Source organism: Fundulus heteroclitus, chromosome 4 (assembly GCF_011125445.2).
Source record: "Fundulus heteroclitus isolate FHET01 chromosome 4, MU-UCD_Fhet_4.1, whole genome shotgun sequence".
NCBI lineage: Eukaryota > Metazoa > Chordata > Actinopteri > Cyprinodontiformes > Fundulidae > Fundulus > Fundulus heteroclitus.
This window is the reverse complement of record NC_046364.1, coordinates 29,290,458-29,307,262: the sequence shown is the minus strand read 5'-3', so window position 1 is coordinate 29,307,262 and position 16,805 is coordinate 29,290,458.

The following is a 16,805-nucleotide window of genomic DNA, read 5'->3' as shown; positions in this document are numbered from 1 at the left end:
AAAGCGCTTCTCTGCCCCCTCCTCTGTTCGCTTGGAAAGCAGAAGCGATGAGACCAAGATGAACAGATCCCTGACGCGGAGGTGACTGCTTTCCTGTATGAGTCAAACGGACTGTGCGCACTGTTGATGTACATGGCGGCTAAATGTTCTCAGCTGAAACATACTCTTGAGAGTCTACTGTTGGGGGCAGATCTCCCGGGATCCACAGTAGCCAGACAACGCAGTCTAGGCAACGTACAAACAGGACACTTTGACTGCAGAGCAGCTCCTAGGATGGGTTTTTCCTCCTCCATGCCGCTTCATGAAACGCTTCATCAAGGACGACGCTTACCGTTTACGATCTAAGTCAGTCGTTGTTTTTATTCTCCCCACATTAAAATGCTCCTGCTTTCCCACGTTGCACTGGATAAAGTTTCATTTCAAATCCAACTCAAATAAAACAACCCATTCGGTAGGAGGGAGATGGAGAAGAAAGCCGAAATAAACAGGTTGAAAAGTCCGCACACCCATAAATTGGCACTTTGTTGAACTACATTCATTTTCAAGATGGCGGCCTCATGTCGAGGTGGCAATTTATTCACGTAAAACCAACAAATAACGAAGATGACATTGGTGGAATAGGAGAAAAAAACTCTGGAGAAGTCAATAAACAGGGGCAACAGTCTGGGAACAGGCAGCAAGAGAAGGACGAGTTTACAAGAATGGCAGATGACCGAAGGATCTGGTGAGGAATGAGAGGAACTGACAGGCTTATAGCTGCTGGGGAGGTGATTGGTGACGCTGGCACCAGATGACTTTCATCGCCAGAAGGCATGCACCTGAAGACATCAAATAAACATACAGACATCTAAACAGGATGCGAAACGATCTTCTGAGCCCTAAACCGAGGAGTGAGACAAAAATTACAAAAAAGACAAAGAAAACAAAACAGAAGTATGAATCAAAAGTCTTAAAAAAAGAGTGTATTATATTGGAAAGACCTCAAGTGTAAAAACAAAAATATAAATCCCATCCCAAACTAATCACAACACAAAGCCAAAGGCTCTGTAAACACACAGACCCGGTGGATCATGACACTTTTTGACTCAGTACAAGCATTCATTCATTAGATGGAGAGGAGGTATCCAGTAGCCCTCCGATTTCTCAGATTTAGCTCTGAACAAATCCATAATAAACACTTATGAATGAGTTATAATATATATTATGTTTACAGTATTGTTCTGGCCCAAATTTGACAACACAAAAAATCCACAAGGGACACAGATGCACCATGGAGTAATTTACGCAGGCAAAAAGAAATCAATTTTCCAGGTAAAGTCCTTTAGTGTGTGGTTTATTTCTCCTTTGCAAGCAAGCAAACAGAACTGGACAAACATTAGCCTCTCTGCTTCTCTTGCTCTGGTAAAAAAAAAAAAAACATACGCCCACCAGATGCATGCTGGTTCTACCACTGACAGCCTATTTATAAACTTAATCTACCCAAATTGCTAACTAACTAACCAAAAAAACAGAATCTCAATACAAATATCAAACAATAAAGTTAAACAAATAACCTTAACTCGACTATCCACAAAGAATACATATTTTATCAATTACCAAAAAATAATTTGCTCCTACAAATATAATTGATAACATATCTATAAACTATTTATGAGGTCAGCCTCTTTGTTAAGTGGTACCGTATTTTCTCGAGATTTGCTCATTTGTGTTTGTTTTTCAGTTGAACTTTTCAAGATGAATGTAATTTTATGTTTAGAAAAGGTTTTAAGGAATTATTTATTGTTTTTTTCATCCAAAAAAAAAAAAATCTTGCATTTTTAGAATTGTATAAAATTTTGAGAACCACTGTTAAATGTCCTATGTCCATTAATACATTTGCCTTGGTGTTTTTCAGAGCACGAAGCATCCACAGTGTCCACAGTTCCAAATTTTAGGATGACTCATTAAATATCGTCCCATTTTTAGGTAAATGATACGCAGGAGAGACTGTTAGTGAATCATTGAGAATCACCTGAGCTGTGAACTCTGCTCACAGCTGCTCAGGGGCCCACCAGCACCCGTGCAAACCGGCACGTCTCCGTGTTTCCTTTCTGCCTTTTGTCTACTTTTTTTTTCTGAACACCATCAAGTTAAACATTCTCAGGCTTGAAATTTCCTTGAAATACTGAATACTCAAACTGAAGCGACATGGAAAGTCCACGTGTGGCTCTAGCATTGAAGTAGATCTGGTGGTTCTGCAGAAAATACTGGTCTGCAAGGTTCAGTTTTTTATTTTATTTTTTTCCTTACTTATAGGACTTAAGGTTCAAGTTTTAAGCTGAAAGTGTGACCTGGTGGGAGGACCTGTGTTCATTTCTCCTCATTGCTCAACAGTTTTCTTCACAGATAAATAAAATACTTTTAATGGAACTAAGATCAGTAAATTCTGACCAGTCTGACTGTATAATTTGACTTAGTGCCTTGAGATGACATGTGTTGTGGATTGGCGCTATATAAATAAAATGTAATTAAATGCAACCAAACTCGAATATTAAGGAAATTGAATTAAAATTTTAGATTTAATCGAACAATTGCTGTTTCTATGAATATTATTTTTCCTCTATAAATCTGGCCTAAACTATAGTCTGTCACTATTTGTGCACAGAATTACAGTTTTACCCAAAAATGTTTAGATCATTGGAAGATTGGGAATAAAAACCAACGTTACTTTGTTTATCTGTTCATTTATTTTACTGCAGGAAAAAGAGACACATAACGTTACACTAATCTTATGAAATGTATTGAAACATCTTCATGTTTATTTCAAGTCATTTCTACAGGAGATTTAAGCCAAACAACAAACGATCTTCTCAACATTTTAGTATTTTCTGCACAGCAGCGTGCATTTCTGTCATCTGAAAGCAGAATTAAACAAGTGGGTGAGTCTCTCAGATGAAGTCTGCTTCCACTGCTGTGTTTCCTCTGCGTTAATATTCAGCGGGTTGGAGCTCCAAAACACTGTGATGAATCCCAGCCTTCTGGCGACAGAGACACCGTCACCTCTGAGGGCTCCATAAGCTCTGTCGCATAAAATCAAATCTGCTTTCAAGCCGAAAAAATATGCCGTTTAAACCGGAGTTCATCTTTTTCGGCCAAACGCTTCCAGGCCGGAGTCGTTTCTCATCTGGGAGCCTTTTCACGTACCGATGGAGAAATCCCCCGAAGCAGGATGAGCGGCAGTCTGAAGTGGCCGGCTCAGGTCACCCACACAGTGCACCAGAAAGCAAACTGGTAGTAATTTTATCCCATGTGGGAGTGTGATGTAACTAAGTGTAGGTGATATTTAGCTGAGCCATACCCCATAGCTTCTCACATTAGCTCCTGTAATCCATGTGGCTAATAAGCTCCATTTACTCACGCCAAATGCTCTCTTCTCTCTGCATATTTTTGTTTTCTGATGATCATCTGCAGCAAAATAACCATTGAACTATTCAATCACGGTCTACCCTCACAAGCTGCTTTATTTGGTACACCTTGCTGGTACTGGGTTGGACCAATTGTGGCTTAGATTCAGCAATTCCTCTGCAATGTCCCTCAGAGGTTTTCCTCCATATTGATGTGATGTAATCCACACAGATGCTGCTGGAAGTAACCACGAGAAGACGGCTGCACTGCGATCGTAAAGGGATGGTCAGCAGCAGCAGCAACGCGCTGGTAGGCTGTGGCATTCAAACCGTGCTCAGTTGGTACCAAGGAGCCCAAAGCAGGCCGAGACGCTTTCACCGTTACACTTCCACCATCAGCCTGACCTGGTGATGGCGGTCAGGACGGATCAACGCTTGTTTTACACCAAATTCTGACCCTACCAGGTGAATTTCGCAGCTCAAACGGAGTCCTGCCGGGCCAGGCGACATTTTTCCCAAAGTGCTACGGTCCACTTTGATGAGCCTGTGTGAGCTGAAGCCTCTGTTTCTTCTTTTTAGGCAAGAGCAGCGGCACCTGCTGAAGTCTTTTGTATGGGGTAAGATAGCTTTCTAAATAGATTTGTACATAAAAGGATAGTTGTGTCCATATCAGTCAGAAGTTGTGCATAACAAACATTTGTAAACTCATAATAATTTAAATCACATTCAAAAGATGTTAAACATGTGATCACGTTGAAATTGTGACTATCTGTAAATAATTAAAATGAAAACAATTTTTATATATTAGTAACAGTAAAGGGAGTAGAGTTAAGCTACTTTGTCTAACCTTCACAACATTGTTCATTAAGGAAAAGGTATTTCTGTCTGTCCACCTTTACAGCGATTAATCTATAAATTATGTGCAGTTAGTTCAGTTCATTCTTTCAGTGAAATGGTAGAAATACCAGAGAAGGGAAGCCATTTGTTACATTTACTACTATACATTTGACCCTTTCTTTCTTGAGAACTATAATAATCTGCATGTTAACCACCATAGTTTTATGGTGTGAAAAGGTGAGAATTGAAAAAAACAATTATGGTAACACTTGGCATTTTTTATTTACAGGAAGAAACAGAAACAAAATATGTGAGGATAAACACTTCTGTGCCAATCCTCAAAATATTTTTTAATGAAGGGGACCTGAAACCAGCCTTCAGGCTACACAGGTCCACCATCGTTCTCCTCCTTCAGCTGCTGCCCATCCAGAAGGTCCATGGATGGCCACAGGAGATAGAGGTGCTGGTGACCCTCTGCTGGCTGGCCTGTGGTGCATCCTATAGGAAAACAGCTTGCCAGTAAGATCTCTTACCTTCTTGTCCTTAAATAGAGCCAACAATGACACACAATTGATACATAGATTATATTAATTGGATAGAAGATTAAGACATATCAGCATATTACCTAAATTACAAGTTAATTTTTTATTTGGTACAGGTCTAGTGGAGGCACGCTACAACAGGCACCACGACAAGGCTGATAAACATCATTGAGCGTGTCTTTGGTGGTCTGAAGACACGGTGGCGTTTCATCTTCTTAAGGGTGCTGGACGTCCGCCCGACGTTTGCCCCAAAAGTAATCGGCGCCTGCTGCATCCTCCACAGTATTAGTATAGCAGCAGGTGATCAGCTAGACGAGGAGGTTGACCCAGAGGAGGACGCCATCCGGCGGCTGAAGTCAGGGAGCTGCTCCAGCTGGCTGCATGTTTAAGTGAACATGACTACACCTGACCTAGTGTAGATCAGTTCTAGTCATGTACACGTGCTGCTTCATTTCATTTTTTTCACTACCTGGAAAAATACATAAAATAATCAGTAAATTAATTTCCATTCCAACTATTTTTAATTGTATGTTTGTAGGTGTTGTCTATTTGTATAAGATGTGAATAGAAGTTATTTCTTTGTTTTAAACCACGTTAGTAACTGTTAATTTGTTGAATATGTTACACCTTCATTCTGTTCCAAAGTTAAAACATTTGTCTAAAATAAATATCTGTATTTTTTTCATATATTGTTACTATTGTTTTCTTTCCCTCTTTCTTCTCTCGATTCTTCGTGTCCTCACTCAGAGGAAACTCACTTAGATAGGAAAAACATTTATAGAATTTATTTATAGATTTATTTATAGATTTTATATTAGGGCTGGACGATATAGAAAAAAGCCTATTGATAAAAAAATGCATATTGATTGATAGATAATTATCAAAAAGATTTAAAACCTGGCTCTTATAATATTGCTAAATGACTTACTTTTAATATATCACACACAAACACTCAATCCCAATTTAATTCTTATTTAACCAACATTTTTAATTATAACTGATTTTTTTTAATGAAAAATTACTTAACTTACGAGACCTGGGTGATGTTATTAAATACTGACAAAGAATAAACTAAAGTGACCAGCGCTGTTACAGAAAAACTTGCAGCCCGGAACTTTTTTATCGCGGATCATGAGTGGCGAGTAATTGTCTGAAGCCAGGTTTTTCATGTCCATCACTATGAAGCACGTTACTGCATGCGTGATGTCCTTATGCCGCCAGGACGCTTTGTCATTTTATCACAAAGAACGGAGCCCAGTAGCTGCTATACCTGCGTTGTTTTGGAAGAACTTCCAGAAGATTCCTAAGAAGATGACGCGGAGCCGCGCGGGGCTAAAACGGCTCGTGCTGCTGCGGCAGTGAGTGGCTTACGTGATGAAACAAGTTGATTGCGTTACCAGACTTTGTTTTTACCGGTTCCTTGCAAATGTTACAGTTCACTGTGGTTTATTTCAGTCAGGCTGGCGAACAAGTAAAACCCCGTTTTGGGACCGTTTCCTCCGCTGCTCCTTGCTGCGACATATTCACATGCTCTGTGTTGTGGTTTGAGAGGGCGGAGCTTTGTGACGGCGTGCCTGGGTCCGCGATTACGATTGGTCGAGAGGAAGCAGTGACTGTAGCATCAACTAATATAGGCTAAGAGGAAGGAAGGAAAACTGTCTCTATAACCAACTTTCATCGACCCTTTTTTCCCCTTATTGTGCCACACGTCTTTCGACTGATATATATTGTTATTAAATTATCGTCCAGCCCTATTTTATGATGCTGTCATTCTTGGGAGACATTTACAATTTATTCCAGCAATTATTGAGTTAATAAAGCAACATGCGTCAGCCTGATAAACACAAAACAAATAAATCACTCTTTTTTTTTTATTACGCACTAACTCTGTAAACAGGCCACGTAGGGAAGCTTAAAAGTATAATGTTCTCGCCTCAAACGATCTGAAAACGTACTTTTGAACAACAGCAGCAGAAAAGGGAATGTTTAACTTACCACTGTGAGCTGTCTGGAATGAAGCTGCAGCCGCGTTGCATTCAGAGACGGTCAGTCTGAAGAGCGCATGCGCGGCTCCTATCTTCGCACTCTTTGCTCCATTAACCAGCCTTGGAAACCGTGACGTCAGACCACTGTTGTGAATTCGTATTCTCAAAGAAAAAATCCGTATTCTCAAGCAGCCGCTGCTGTTTGTGTTCATAAAGAGTAAAGCACAAATTTAAACTTGAAATTTGTATTTATTAGTTATTGAAGTTGTAACTATTTAAACTGTATGTTGTATCTTTTGAATGTGATTTAAATTATTATGAGTTTACAAATGTTTTTTATGCACAACTTCTGACTAATATGGACACAACTATCCTTTTATGTACAAGTTTATTATGGAACCGCTTTTACCCCATACTTTTGCTTCTGTTCAGAGATTGTGTTCTGCAGACCTTGGTTGTAAAGAACGGTTATTCTCTTTCCTTTTTTTATCTGCTTACGCCAGTATGCCCAATTTCCTGTGACCTCTAACAAAAAAAAAAAACAACAACAACATTTTGGTACACACATGGCTACCGATACGATGGTTGTGTGTTAAAATCAGACCAGCCAATCCGGCAGCTGTGACCATGGCTGGTGAAAAGTTACTTAAATCCTCCCTTTTCCTCCCCCTGACAGTCAGTGGCATGGACAAGTGGCATGGGAACCTGGAGGGGGGGGGGGGGGGGGGGGTGAAGAACACTGTGTGCAGTTCAGAAAAAAAACAATAGTCAGAGAAGCTGAAGGAAGGTGACTAAGTAAGGCAAAAATGTAGGAATAAATCGGTGGAAAATCTGAGGAAAAGACAAGAAGGAAGTGACAAACTCAACACAAATGAAGGAACTTGTATGGAATACCATCCCTGATAATAAAAAGCAATTCCTCAAGGATCATTGTAACCACAGCATTTTTATTTATGATTAATCCACCACTGCGTGTTTCCCTGGTATAAACGCGAGGCCACTGGCACTTTTTTACTCTGGAAAATGGGCAAACACGGGTGGACATGTGATTCAATCAAGGCAGATTTGTTTCTATTGTCATAGGTCAGGAAATGTAACCTGACTTCCGCCAGATGTATGTCGCTCCGCTTAGCTTCACTCACATACATCTGGGACATCTCCCATAGAAAGTGATTTCTACAACCAATTTTATTGTCTGGCCAATCAGGACTCAGGGCTGGAGTTTCATAGATGTGACGTAGTGGAGAAGCGACCGTGACGTGAGACTGTTTTGATAGCAATGCCGGCTCGTTGAGGAAGCAAGCGTTAACATTGATGCTGCTATTTCTTCCGTGTTGTCCAATCTACCTAATATTGTTTCTTTAAAAGAACATCAGAGAACGGCTCTGAAGGCTTTTGTTGGTGGAAACGATGTTTTTGCCCTTCTCCCGACCGGATTTGGCAAGTTTTGTTTTCCAGGGCGCGTCCGCAGCGGACATCTTGTCGGTTAGCGGTTAGCGCGAACCATATTAGGAGGCCTTTAGTCCTCGACACGGTCGGCCCGGGATCGACTCTGACCCGCGGCGCTTTGCCGCCTGTCTTCCCCCCTCTTCCTGTCAGCTCACTGTCAATAAAACGCGTGCCACTAGAGCCGCAAACACATTAAAAAAAAAAAAAAAAAGGTTTTTTTTTCCCTGCGTCGCTCTCACAGCGTCACGGGTTAGCTTCGGTGTGAGTGGTTGAAATAGCATGTCGATAAAGATGACAGACAAGTGGCTTATCCAATCATATGCAAGGATTTTTGATAAGGCCCAGCCTTCAATAAAGGCAATTCCCATGGAGAGGTCCCAGATGTATGTGAGTGGAGCTAAGCGGAGCGAGACATGCATCTGAGTCAGATTACAGGAAATTACCACAAAAAAAATGTAAGCGCTGCTGGCCCTTTAATGCCCAAATCTAAAGTCAGAGCAATAATAAAATGCTAAAAACTGCTTGAACTGTGACCCGCCAACTGTAAGCGCTTTTCCTCGCCTCTCTACCAGGGCTGGAAACAGATGTGATGGTCGCTGTAAATACGACAGCGGAGGAAAACAAGCTCTGCATGTTTTCTTTTTCCTGCTAATAACATATTTACATGAGGCGCCACGCCACCGACGCTTCTAATAATGAAAGCTCCTCATGTGCGGTCATACCTTGGCCTCATGCTGTCTGAGTAAGAGTCCGAGACAAGCACTCATTATCTGGATTTTAAACAAACACGCATGCCACACAAACTGTGTTTAGCAGTACAGTATCTGCAGGAACACGGAGTCATATGCTCTGGAAGTGCTGATGCGGTACCAATAGCTGATCTCAGGTGGGATTTATAAAGCACGAGCTCATCTGTGTTCATCGGAGGAGCACAAGTTGTGCTAACCTTTCTCTTGCTGAACTCTGGTCCAGGACATGTACTAATTTATGGGCAGCATGAGCAGTTGACGGAAGAAGGCAAAGTGCATGAATGAGTGAGGCAGCACGTCTAATTGTCGCTATGATCCGTCCTGTAAGTTGTTTTTTTTTTTTAAGCTAAAACCATATTTGTGCATTTGGGGAGATAAGTTGCTGTGGAAAGTCCACTTCCTGTGGAAGGTCAGCTCTGTTTTAAAGAAATATGGGATTGTTGCTGTGATTATTCAGGGCCACGCAGGGTTTTGTTGTGAGCTTAGGGTGAGATACGGCGGAAGCTGAAGGGTGAGAAGTCCAGGTTGTGTATTTTCCAGTTTTCCAGCCGACTGACCCGGCCTCACCTCTGTCAGCCAGGTCTGGCAGCTGAGGTGTAACCTGGGAAATAACAGCGTGACGTCACAGACAACATTACTCGGACAGAGTCCCTCGCTGTTCCCAAAAAGTCCTTGTTTTCTTCACTTGAAAAAAGATTAGATAAGAACTGCTTTATTGGGGAAATTTGGGCGTGACAGTGACGAACACGGACAGTCACACGCAATTATTAGCAACGAAAGAAGAAAAACAGGACAAACTCGTCTAATCTAAAACTATCTCTAAAGAAACACTACGAGTAGAAGATAAAAAGTAAATACCAGAGTAAATAAATATTAATATTGCACAGTGGAAAAAAATAAATGTTTTTAACAGTGGAAAAGACTCCATCCTCTACATACACGGTATTATGATATGCAATGTGCGTGATAGTGCAGCAGCATCCCGCAGTAGCTAAGGGGTGTGCAAGTTACCTAAGCATCTGGGGACAGTGTATGCGGTTGTTTATCAGATCGGACCTGTTCAACCATAAGCATGATAAAAGAGTTATTTAGTCTGTGGAGAGCAGCAGAGGTTATAAAGTCTAACAGCAGCTGGGAGGAAGGACCTGTGGAAGCGCTCCTTTGAGCATCTGGGATGCAGCAGTCTGTCACTGACAGAGCTCTCCTCCTCTGTCCTGACAGAGCTGGCTCTCCCAATGAGTTTTTCCAGCCGCTTCCTCTCAGCTACAGATAAGCTGCAGCTCCAACAGACCACACCAGAGAAGATGGCTGATGCCACCACAGAGTTAAAGGTCATCAGGAGCGCCCCCTTCCCTCCAAAAGACCCCAGCCTCCTCAGGAGGAAGAGTCTGCTCTGTCCTTTCTGGTATAGATCATCAGTATTATGAGTCCAGTCTAGCTGTGACTGGGACAGCATCACGTTGACCAGACAAGTTGCTGTTTTTCCTAAAATATTACACAGTTTTTTTTTTATAATATGAACAGAACATTTCATTCAGTCATATATTCAACGTGGAAAATGAATCACTGTTTCATCAAAGGGAAGATGTTTCCGACTGCAGGTAAAAACGCTTCCTGCTCGTGACCCCACTATTGGTAAAATCCAGAATATCCTTTTGAATAATGTTAGACCCAAAGAAGGATGCTTGGTTTTGTTGGAAGTATTTTTTTTTCTCAGTGAAATCTAAACTAGAAAAATACAACAATTAGAAAACAGCTTTGCTTTCAACCCTTGGTCCAGATATTCCTAAATGCATTAGGCCTGTGAGATAGAACTTTGATTACAAGCAGCTTCCAAATTATTAATATAATACTATATTATTATTATTTTAAGACTTATTTACGCCGTCTCTCACATGCTGATGTGTGTTTGCATACTTTGGTTTCTCGGGGAGTGTTTGTTTGGGCATCCGAGCAAATTGCACTTTAGTAACTGGAAGATTGAAATAAATTGCACACTGTAAACTGACTGCTACATGTGTCTTTGTCTCCAGCAACAATTTACTGCAGAGGTTACATTTTTGATAATATTTGCATGTTTTCTTAAGTTCTCAGTCTCTGATGCAGCTGCGTAGTAGCCCACATCGTCTGTAAAAGGATGGCTGTCTCACTTTGGGGCACTCAAACATGAATCTTATTGGATGCTAAGGACTATTTGCGTGTTTTAAGCTTCGCAGGAAGTTTGGTGCAATCAAATAATCTGATGTCTTGTTGTGTCTGCGCGTTCTGTAATCTATGTGCATTCCCAGCCGGTGTCAAAATGTCATTACGGTAGAACATGAGGACAGTAAAGATTATTGATTATTGAAAATAGAAGCCATCTTTCTTTTCTCAGCGAGCTCTTCATGCTCAACCATATTACCAACAAGATTCCCGGAGCCTTTTCCAAAAGCCGATTCTATGATTTCTTCATGCATTTGTCATATTTCACACCGCTTTTTCTAAATCTTGGAACAACTGGTTGGTTTCACTGGAAAACCACAGAATCAGTCAGAGTGGAGTCAAGAATGCTATTAAGGATGCCTCAGAGCCATCCAAATACGTTAAACTGACTAAAAAAACTGTAAGAAATAAATATAAAACAAGATCTGATCACACAGTTTGAATATAAAAAGTAGTGCAACAAAACTGTAACACCTATGTAATTACATAAGTCTAGTATTGTTCTCAGATTAGCTGCTCAGTCGGTACTCTTATTTTTTTGGTTTCTCTCTGAAAAAAAAAGAAAAAAACAAAAAAAAACCTAAATGACTTGTTTACACGAAGCAGCAGTAACTGTGCGAGCAAGCTGCACAGTCGGGGCCGCCGCAGCCAAATGTCATATTTTTGTGGCTTCCATTTGTTATGCACACAAACGAAAAGATGTTCCTGTTCTGGCAAAAAAAAAAAAAAACACTGCAGGCAAACTGCACGCCCCTGAGCAATAAATGTGCATGATCAGGAACAGCTGCGGCCACTTCAGGTGGAGGGGAACATGGCGTTATTACGGGGATGGTGAATATTAACAAGCTCTTATGATGTTTTTATTGAGCGAGGGCACAAATTACTGCCGGCGCTGCTGTTTGTCACGTCGGCTCCAGAGCACTTGAGCCTAATCAAGAGCTGACTCATTTTTTTGGGGGGTTGTTGATTACTGCTCTTTTTGAATCCGTACGCTGTTGGGAGTTCAGAATATGAGCCCTTGTAGCTTCAGCTCTCTCTGACAGATCTTCTGCCTTAATGGTTCCTCCCAGTCTGGGAAGCCCTGATGGACTCCTGAAGCTGAAGTTAAAACGCGGGCTGCTTAGGGGTGTAAAAAGTGATACACGGACCTGACATATAAGCGTGGTCAGGACGCCGTGTCGCTCTGGCAGGGGCCAAAGCTGTTAAAGAGCAGGACCCCGAGGGCTGAGCTCTATTTATGAAGGCACTTTGTGTTCTAACTTTAGCACCTGGAGCTCTGGCCTGAATATGGACGCATGTTCTGACACTGAGGAGCCATGTCAGGTTTTGGCGAAGAACCGAGTTGTCTTCACTTTCGGCCCATCCGCCCAGCGTGGCACGCATTTGCTTGAACAAAAGTCTTTTTTTTTTTTTTAATCATTATTTCATAACATATTTTGATATTTTTTTGCTTTTCTTCAAATGTAATAGCCTTCATGACCTTCAGTCAAACAAGTGATGAGATAGGATGCCGATAGCTGATGGATGCTGAGGTAAACTTTTCAGAACAGCGACGGCTTTTCCCTTTTGCAGCACAGTTCTGCTCAGAAGAAGTGCGTTCACTGACAAAGATGTGGGATGCCATATTAATTTGGGGCTTTTAGTAACTTATTTAAACTGTTTGCCCCCCAAGATGAAAGGATTACACAACAAACGGCATCAGTTAATTCAATAAAAAATGTAAAATAAGAGCTGGGTAAACTTGTTCTACTTTATTGCAGTTTTTCTTCTCTCATTCTAACTTCCAAAATGATAGATACAGGCTCTGATATCAAACGGTAAGTGTCCCTTAACACGGCGCGTCTCATCCAGGTTTTAGTCGTCAACAAGCGTCTGGCATAATTCCTGCAGGATGTTTGAGCGCTTTCCGCTGTGAACTTGGTAGAGCTCATTTCAGCTAGTTTCCAGGCCTGGCCTTTAACCCTAAGAGTGACAGGAGTGGAAAATAGGTTGCAAAAAATGAATTTTTTGTTATCACCTCATCTCTTTAGACAAGCTGTATCCAAACTTTTCAGCCAGTGGGCCAAAATTGTTAAATCGCAAGTGCTTGAGGGCCATAAAATGAATAAAAATAAATAATATAACCAAAAATACTAAGCCTGCCCAAAGAAATATGATAATTTTACGAAAAGATATTAAACTGTATTTAGCCTATATTCTTAAATGAATTCCAATCAGATTTTAATGCACCAAAGTCTGCATTTGAGTAAAAGTTGCCCTATTTACTATGAAGTTAAAGAGAATGTAAAAAGTGTGCTAATTAAAAGAGAAATGTTTTGTGTTGTACCCAACATTCATTTAAACATTCAATTGTAAGATTTAATTTGTCTATAATAGATTTACTCTAGTTAAAACTATCTGCAAAAAACCACCAGCGCTGGTCGATAAAATGTTTCTTGAAATTCAGTTGGAGGGCCACACAAAATCAGCACATGGACCACAAATGGCCCCCGGGCCACTGCTTTAGACCCTAAGAAAACCATTCCCACCTTCGATTTATATATATATATATATATATATATATATATATATATATATATATATATATCCATCCATCCATCCATTTTCCGAACCGCTTATATCCCTCATGAGGTCGCGGGGGGTGCTGGTGCCTATCTCCAGCGTTCACTGGCGAGGAGGCGGGGTACACTCTGGACAGGTCGCCAGTCCTGTCGCAGGTATATATATATATATATATTATATATATATATATATATATATATATATATATATATATATATATATATATATATATATATATTATATATAGATATATATATATATATATAGTATATATATATATATATATATATATATATATATATATATATATATATATATATATATATATATATATATATATATATATATATATATATACATATATATATATATATATATATATATATATATATATATATATATATATGCATATATATATATATATATATATATATATATATATATATATATATATATGATATATATATATATATATATATATATATATATATATCTATATATATATATATATATATATATATATATATATATATGCATATATATATATATATATATATATATATATATATATATATATATATATATATATATATATATATATATATATAATATATATATATATATATGCATACATATATATATATATATATATATATATATATATATATATATATATATATATATATATATATATGACTTGCTTTTATTCCTTTTTACCAATCCAGTTTAGTAATCTCCCAACGAAGCAATCTCATGAAAAAGTGACGCAAAAAGGCAACATTTCATGATGAACATGGTGAATATATGGGACTGTCTGTGCACCAAAGATTACATGAAAACAAAACAACACAGCAATTTCATTTGATCAAATGATGCATACACAGCTGAACACTGGAGAAGGTTTTATAGGCCCAGGTTTTCTGTAATGGTGGGAACTTTCCTCAGTCTATTATTTATTTTTATTTTTTTTTTGGAACGCTTGTTGAGCGTTTTTTTTCCACAGTGACCATGCACAGACAAGCACCCATTTCTGTGCAGCAGATTGTTGTCTGTCCTTCAGGGCAAAGGCTGCACCTTCCCTTGTCTGTGACAGCTGGGAAGTGATCCCTTCCATGATGGTGGACACCAACCTTTGCTTTGCTGATCTCCACTTTAAGAATTCTGTCTCATCTAAACAGAAAACTTTTCTCCAGAAGGCATTCAGCTTGCTCCAGGATTTTGGTGCAGAGGACGCTTTTCTTTGTCAGCAGCACCCTTACTGTCCGTGGGCATATTTAGCTCTCCTCTCTGTGGATAGAGGCACTGTCGCTCCAGCAGTGTCAAGCTCATGGCAGACCTGAGCCTCATTGTTTCAGGAGCTTTCTTCCAAAACTAAGCAAAGAAGTGAAATATAAAAGTAAAATATAACTACATCCTTCCATAGAATAGCTTGAAGCGGCAGTCTCGGAATCTGCAGCTGTTTAGAAATAGCCCCAAAAGAGTTCCCCAAACGTCTACAATCTAAATCTACAGTTCTCCTTGGATCTTCGCTGAGTTCCTGCCACTTTCACTGGCTTTTTAGCATCGGTCAGTCCGGTGAGTGTCGGATGTCAGATCCATCTTCTGCTGGGAAGGTGAAACGTCCAGCCGCAGAAAGCCCTTTATTAGAGATGAGCGGTTCATGGGGCATTGGCCTTTTCAAGATAAAATGCGCCCTGGAAACTTAAAAACACCAGTTATTGAAATATTAAAGAGAGATCAGAGAAAAAGTACAATAAATTCAAATAAATTCCATGCTACCTGCTCTTGTCTTAATAATTAGCAGAGAACAAGGTAACCTGTGGAGGCAAGCGACGGGGCCAGATGACACGTGTGCTGGTTACAGAGAAAGCGACGCGTCTGACCTACATTTGTAATTCGGTCGCTCAGTCTGCCATTAGGCCCGAATGTTGCGCCTCAGTCCTCCTCCTCCTCCTCAGTCTCTGGGAGGGCTAAATCACCGAGAAAAAATTACAGGCCGTCTTTTGGCCTGATTTCTCCCTGCAGGAAGTGGCAGCAGAGCAAAAAGCCAGCTGCGGCTGATTATACAGGGAGAAACCCAGATCCAGATCCCTTTGTGCGGCGGCTGGAGTTTTCCTGCGGAGGTCACACTGAAGCACAGACTAGGCCCTGTGGATGTCTGTGAAGCAGAAAGGTTCAGCCGCCCCGGGTTGCAAAGCTCTGAAAACGTCTCAATCTAGACTCAGGGTATGAAAACGCTCCACAGATTCCACACTAATACAGCAAAGAAAGAAAGAAACAGGACAGCAGAAAACCACAGTTGTGTTATTTAGCAGCAACACCTTAAAATATTCCTCCTCTGTTTGACTTTACCAGCATCCCATTTTGCTGTGAAGGGATTACTGCGACTTGTCTCCATAAGGCACTGCTTCCTACTTGTGAACCAGCATCTCCTGGTTTTCCATCCACCTGACGGAAGCTGCGAGGTTGCACCTTTGGTTTTTGTTTCATAAATGCAGGTGGAAGTTAGGTTTAAATCATTTCAGGACACAATTGGATATAAAATCCTGCTATTACTGTGAGGGTGAAAATGGCTAGTCTTCCTGTGGAAACCCATTTGGTCAAACCCTATCAGCAGCTCCACATCAGTACCGTTAGTGAACCCTGACTGCCAGCACAGCCCGTGAGAGCGTGATGATGTTACCACATAGTCTGGCATCGTCCCATCTTCTTTATCGCGCCGAACGCTCACAGCGTTTGAAGACTCAGTTATGCTCCCCCAGGCTTCTGGACAATTATTTACTTCTGTACAAATATGATGCAAGGTTGATGAAATTGCAAATGTGAATTCCTCTGTGCATGGAGGAAATCAGTGTTTCTTGCAAGTTTCAGTAGATTGGATTTAATACATTTAAGTTTTAGACCCACATCAGTTATTAAAGGAAAATGCTTTATAAATAAACTTGCCTTACATTAACCGTCGTTACCACATTTTGAGTATTAACCTCCAAAGACAAAAGAGAACATCTGCAGAAGAATAAACGACATTCAGCCCCTATGATGGAAACTGCAGCCTGAAATTGATTTTTTTTTTTTTTTTTTTAGATCCAGCAGAAA